Genomic DNA, 6,233 nt, shown 5'->3' with positions numbered 1-6,233 from the left:
CCCATCTATGGGTCTATTTTTGTGCCAGTACCATACTGTCTTGATGACTACAGCTTCTAACACAGCTTAATACAGCTTAAAGTCTGGAATTGTGATGCATCCAGCTTTGGTTTTCTTTTTCAACATTACTTTGTCTATATGGAGTCTTTTCTGTTTCCATAAAAATTTTAGAATTGTTTTTTCTAGCTCTGTGAAAAATGTTCATGCTATTTTGATAGGGATTGCATTGAACGTGTAGACTGCTTTGGGTGGTAGAGACATTGCAACAGTATTTGTTCTTCCAATGGTATATTTGTTATTCCATGGAATATTTTTCCATTTCTCTGTGTCTTCCTCAATTTCTTTCATAAGTGTTCTACAGTTTTCAGAGTATAAATCTTTTACCTCTTTGGTAGGTTTATTCCTAGTTATCTTATGGTTTTTGGTGCAATTGTAAATGGGATCGGTTCCTTGATTTCTCTTTCTGTTGCTTCATTATTGGTGTAGAAGAATGCATCCAATTTCTGTGCATTGATTTTATCTCCTGCGACCTTGCTAAATTCATGTATCAGCTCTAGCAGTTTTTTTGGTAGAGTCTTTTGGGTTTCCCACATAAAGTACCATGTCGTCTGCAAAGAGTTTGACTTCTTCCTTGCCAATTTGGATGCCTTTTATTTCTTTTTGTTGTCTGATTGCTCAGGCTAGGACTTCCAGTCCTATGTTGAACAACAATGGTAAGAGTGGACATCTCTATCATATTCCCCACCTTAGGAGAAAAGCTCTCAGTTTTTCCCAGTTGAGGATAATATTAGCTGTGGGTCTTTTATATATGACCTTTATGATGTTGAAGTATGTTCCATCTATCCCTACTTTTTTGAGGGTTTTTATTCAAGAATGGATGCTGTATTTTGTCAAATGCTTTTTTTTTTTTTGCATTTATAGAGTGGATCATATGGTTCTTATCCATTCTTGTACTAACGTGGTATGTCATGTTATTTATTTGCAGATATTGAACCACCTCTGCAGCCCAGGAGTAAATCCCACTTGGTCACAGTGAAGATTAGAAGCTATTTCCATTTCAGTAGCACACCTACCCTTCACATGTCATGAAATCCCACTGCTTTTTGAACACAGACCCACACCTCTACTTAGCCGCCAAGGCCAGGACCCTGTCGTTGACTGTGCAGGTGTGTGGCCATGTGTCTATGGGAGTCTTACTATTCACGCATCTATACAGAGACTTTATATTCTCAAGGACATTGGCCCATTTGCTCTTAGTCCATAAATAATTATCTCCTATCATCCCATCATCACTTTCCCTCACTGTAACGCTCCTATCCTCTCATTTTTCTCCTACGAGCATCAATACCTTGTCACTTGTAACTCGGTTCAAATTTTCTCTCATTACATCCTCACCTAATTTTCTCCATAATTTTTCCCCCTTTCACCCTTACTAACAGCCTCCATCCTCAGAGAATCAGTATCCCTTCATCTCTTTTGGTAAATGGTTCTTTTTTCTAAAGAGTTTTTACTTCTCTTTATTTCTTTAAGTGCACTGAACTTAAAACCTAATGATGCATCACTCCATAGCCCTCTCCCCAGATGATTACTTCGTCTGTTGTCCCTGTTCAGTAAGCCAATATTACCACTATAGTCCATTTAATCTATTGTCTGCTATTCTCCTAAATTTCTGGTCATCACTTTATATATCTACTGTCCTGAAGACCCATTTCCACCTTCTCAGCTCATGAGCATCTCTGAAGAATGCTCTGCCATCAACACAGTGATTTCAACAGCTGTATCAGTAATTCCCGAGACTCTTTCACTCTCTTAGACATCATATCTCCTAGATATCAGAGATACCTACATAAGTTGGCAGTTACTTCTGCTATTCTTATATTTAAATATATTTTGGCCAAGCTGGGAAGTTTCAGTTGTGCATTTGTTTTCTGTTGCTGCTGTGACAAATGACCACAAACTTAATGGCTTAAACAACTGGAACTTATTCTCTTGCAGTTCTGGAGGCCATAAGTCTAAAATGGCCTCATGAGTCTAAAACCAAGGTATCAATCAATACCTTGATTCCTTCCAGATCACTTAGCTAGGGCTACATAACACCACTTGCTGCTTCTGTCACCACATTGCCTTCTCTTCTTCTATCACCAAAACTAGTTTTGCCTGTGTTTTATAAGGACACTTGTGGGTGGCTCAGTCAGTTAAGTGTCTGACTTCGGCTCAGGTTGTGATCTCACAGTTCGTGAGTTTGAGCCCCACATCAGGCTCTGAGCTGACAGCCCAGAGCCTGGAGCCTACTTCAGATTCTGTTTCTCACTCTCTCTTTCTCTGTACTTCCCCCACTTGTGCTCTGTCTCTCTCTCAAAAATAAATAAATATTAAAAAAAAGACACTTATGGTTATAGGAATGGCCCACCCAGATAATCCAATATAATCTCCCTTTCTCAAAGTGCTTAACATAATCACATCTACAAAATCAATCTTGCCATACAAAGTAACCATTCATAGGTTCTGAGGATTAAGATGTGGATATTTTGGGGAGTCAATTATTCAGCCTGCCACAGGCTAAATGCCCCCAAGCACAACATGGTATTCATAGGAATCATCAGGAAACATCTTCTGTGTCAATGGCAGTAAAACAGCACAGCTAGGAAGGCAGTTTCCAAATGATGTTGGCATAGTAGGACATTGTGAGGTACTAAAGGGACAAAAAGGGGGGGCCCTGGGTGGTTCAGTCTGTTAAACGTCCAACTTTGGCTCAGGTCATGATCTCATGCTTTGTGATTTCAAGCCCCACATCTGGCTCTCTGCTGTCAGCACACAGCCTGCTTCGGGTCCTCTGCCCCTCCTCTCTCCCTCCCTCCCGCTCGCTCTCTCTCTCTCTCTCTCTCTCTCTCTCAAAAATAAATAAACATTTAAAAAATAAAAAATAAATAAAGGGACAAAAAGTAGCCAATGTCAGTGGCAGGAATATTTAGCGATGTGTCTGTCCATCCATATCATGATTATTCTGTATGATCTGGGTGTCCTGGTAAACATAGGATTAACAACTTTATTTTCACCCATTCTTTTTGTCCTGATGTACCATTATGGTCAATTTATCATACTGTCTTTCCTGTATTTCCTGTATTTCTTCTCTTTACCTGAAATATCTTCCTTTTTGATCTTCTGCCTACTCCAGTACTATCCAAATTCTTGACACTTCCTTGAATCTTTCTCTACTGTTTCACTCACATGATCTGATTTCTTCCTTCTCTAAATTTCTTAGCATCTGGAATCACAACCACATAATTTAACATTTCTTACCAGTTTTGATTCTTGATTATATATATATAATCATATAGATCATATATCATATAACTATATTATATATATCTCAGTTGGGTATTTATTTATTTCTACAGAACCAAGTAGAATGTTGTACAGAGAAGAGGGACACTCAACAAATACTGCATCATTCATTGATAGATTCAAATTGCTCATGAGATTAATCGGAGAAATATACAAACATAAAATGCCAAATCCATTACACTATTGTGGTTAATTAGGCCAATTGTTCATAATAATAAGGTAAGATAATATTATGTGGGCTATAAATAATAATAGTAATAATGAGAATATAAATGTTTTTTAAAAAGAGTTCTGGTTTTAATGAAGGAGTTCAATAAAGAAGCATTTTAGAAACGCTGTTAATATCCATCTTTTCACATAGCAGCTATAACCATCAGAAATGTTTCTTATAGGTCTGGGACTCAAAATACTGCTTTATGAAAAGAAGTTCATTACAGAGGTGAGACAACAATGCCATGTGACACCCTAAGCCATATGGTTCAGGAAGATTTCCTCCCCATAGCACTGACTAAATGCTTAGTATTGCTCTTATAAAAGCAGTTTTCTTTCTAGACCATGCAGAGATTAGGTTCTATACTGAACCATGAAATTTGATTTTTTTTATTCTAACATGTATAAAGATAAACTTTAGGCTCTTCTGGGTATGGGCTTCATTTGTTCAGGATTATAATTTCTCCATGTTATGGCATCATGTATATATACGGCTCTATAGAAACATAACTTCAAAATAACTTCAAAAGATGATTAGTGAAAAAACATTATTCAACTTTTTTAAAATGCAGAGGAAAAATTTGTTTCAATAACAACCAAATGGTAGTGAATTCCAAATATGAATTTTGTAATACATCAAATCGAGTTTCATTATTTCTTCTAAGTACATAAAAGCCATTCCACAGAGAGCTTTGTTCTTGTATTATGTATTACAGCAAATGAAAAAAGAATTATTGTCATCTATGTCTCTTACCTACAAATAATCACTTATCCTTAACTTTACCATTTATCTTAGACATGTGAATAATAATCTTTTCTAAACTTAATAGAACTAATCTGTGATCCTTTCTAAAAAAATAACTATAAAAGCTTGCATGAGTGTTTCCACCTGATATGTTTGCCTCAAATTCAATTTTTGTTTAACTATTTAAATTTTTTTCATCGTATAGATTTTGAGAAAGGAAATTTGGAATTTTAGCTATTACTGAAGGACCTTTTGCATCTTTGATTCTAAAATGAGGTAATTCTTTAAATGAAATATATGAATTATAAACTGATGGAAAATACACAGATAGCAATACAGAGGTGTCAATAAATACAAAGAAATAGCAAAGACTGTAAAAGTGAACCAAGGAAAAATATTTTGAAATCAAATAGCTATAAAATACAGGCATAGAATATAGAAACATAATTTGGATACTTATCTTAGTTCTCCACTCCATTGTGTCTCACAAATTTAGGGCAGGAAAACTCTCAAACCTGAGAATATAAAAAGAAGTCCTAAAAATTGCATTCACAATCTTTTAAAAAATAAGTAGAAGAAATTGTACACAGTATAATGCATTTCAAAATAGAAATTATGATACAGATAGCTAAAAGTGCTAACCAGAGGAAAAGAGAACTTCTTAAAATCAAAAGCTAATTCCTCAGTATCTAAGTTTATGTGCAGTAATGTAGCTTGCTAGGAGTTTTCAAGTTAATTAAAAAGACATTTTTAGGTGTTTTCACTTAAATTAGCTAATAATTTTAGTGAATTGACAAACAATTTGGCAAATTAGCTAATAATTTATGTATTTTTATGTTAACCCCCAAACAACATCTTGTTGGAATATATCCAATTGTAACTCAGTCCTGGTATAATTGCCATCTTGCCTAACCAGTTACTTGTAAACTACCAAAGCCAATCCTGACAATTGAACATATATCAGAATATTTCCAGTTGTAAATGCAGATGGATTTTAACAATTTAAACCTCCTTCTAATATGAATTTTAAAAAGTAAACAAATGTAGCCTATTGACTTCCAGATAAAGGTTTCTGAATAAAAACATGCATTATTTTTATTTCCTCCTAAAACTTGATTAAAACTTCAGTGAAAGTCTCTTAAGCTGTTTGAGGAATATGGTGGCAGATCCAGCAGAGCTCTGGGCACCCTGCTCCTATTTCTGACTCCCTGCTGTTTGCTTCTGCTGAGGAGCAAGTTGGTTAGGAAGCTATGCTGCAGCCATGGCTTTTAAAGACACTGGGATGGCACCCACGGAACCAAAGGTGGCGATTCACCAAATTAGAATTACTCTAACTAGCCACAGTGTAAACCCTTTGGAGAAGGTATGTGCTGACTTGATCAGAGATGCAAGGGAAAAGAATCCCAAAGTGAAAGGACCTGTGATTCTGAGAATCACTACAAGAAAAACTGCTTGTGGTGAAGGTTCTAAGACTTGGGATCATTTTCACTGATTTGCAGTCCTTCTGACATTATTAAACAGATTACTTCCATCACTATTGAGCCAGGAGTTGAGGTTGAAGTCACCATTGCAGATGCAGAAAACATCCTTTTTAATAAATTGATTATCAGTTGTTAAAAAAATGTAATGAAAGTCTCTTAAGATATAAACCCATTAAAGCAGAGTGAGAGAAGAAAACAGCAACTATTTTAAAAGCTGGAAGGTAAGCAGAAAAATGGTAACTAAGAGCACATTGAGAAAGGTTAATCTTAAACTTATAGTATAAAAAGTTCAAGGTCGCCTGGGTAGCTCAGTCTGCTAAGCATCCAACTTCAGTTCAGGTCATGATCTCGCAGTTTGTGAGTTCAAGCCATGTATCGGGCTCTGTGCTGACAGCTCAGAGCCTGGAACCTGCTTCAGATTCTGTGTCTCTGTCTCTCTCTACTCCTCCCCC

The 6,233-nt window shown here is 36.1% G+C and overlaps 1 pseudogene; it reads left to right on the top strand.

The window, feature by feature from the left end:
* The first annotated feature begins 5,561 nt into the window (after positions 1-5,561).
* LOC121024417 (40S ribosomal protein S20-like) lies at positions 5,562-5,917 on the top strand (annotated as a pseudogene).
* The last annotated feature ends 316 nt before the right edge of the window (positions 5,918-6,233 follow it).

The sequence above is a fragment of the Herpailurus yagouaroundi genome, unplaced genomic scaffold (assembly GCF_014898765.1).
Source record: "Herpailurus yagouaroundi ecotype Mexico unplaced genomic scaffold, PumYag 64570, whole genome shotgun sequence".
NCBI lineage: Eukaryota > Metazoa > Chordata > Mammalia > Carnivora > Felidae > Herpailurus > Herpailurus yagouaroundi.
This window is presented reverse-complemented; position numbering and strand designations above follow the sequence as displayed.